The following is a 719-nucleotide window of genomic DNA, read 5'->3' as shown; positions in this document are numbered from 1 at the left end:
ATGCCAATTTACTTTTTCATGTTTCACAGACAGGCTTTTTTTTTTTTATGTTCATACACATGCAACTTTTTTCAAAAATGCTCCTAAATATTCTAGTCTTTTCGAAAGGGATTCTCTTTTTTTTCTCTGTCTACTTCTCTCTCTCTTATATATTACTCTTTTTCCTTTTTACTGTATGTTTTTACCTTCCATCTGTGTCTCGTCGCTACAGCTATCCCAATTTTACATTCAAAATTCTCTGGCTTTTCTATCTCTAACTCTTTTTGAATTGCCTATTTTATTTTTTTCACCTCATCACCTCCTTCCCCCCCCCCCTCTCTCTCCTCTCTCATAAAAAATTTTTAAATTTAAACTGTCTACATATTTTTTTACATACTTCAACAAAATTTTCTTCTAAAAAAAAGACCCAAAAAAAAATCATCTACTTTTTATATTTTTTTTATATTTCTGTTATCAATAGTATAATTTAAAAAAGGATGCCGTACATTTTGTCACAGCGTGACATGGTGAGAACCCCTTTTACATATGGCCCTTCCATGAAAGGGATCTGTTTTCTGTAAAAACACAACCAAAAATACAAAATTTGGGGATGTCAAATAAAAATTAAAAATTTTCTCCTCTTTTCCCGCCCCCTTGTTTTCGCTGCAACCGAATGGTATTTCAACAAAACGTTTTTTTTAAGTACTACAGAAAGGAGTATATTACATTCACCATAATTG

The sequence above is a fragment of the Penaeus monodon genome, chromosome 21 (assembly GCF_015228065.2).
Source record: "Penaeus monodon isolate SGIC_2016 chromosome 21, NSTDA_Pmon_1, whole genome shotgun sequence".
Lineage (NCBI taxonomy): Eukaryota > Metazoa > Arthropoda > Malacostraca > Decapoda > Penaeidae > Penaeus > Penaeus monodon.
Note: the sequence above shows the minus strand (reverse complement) of the source record.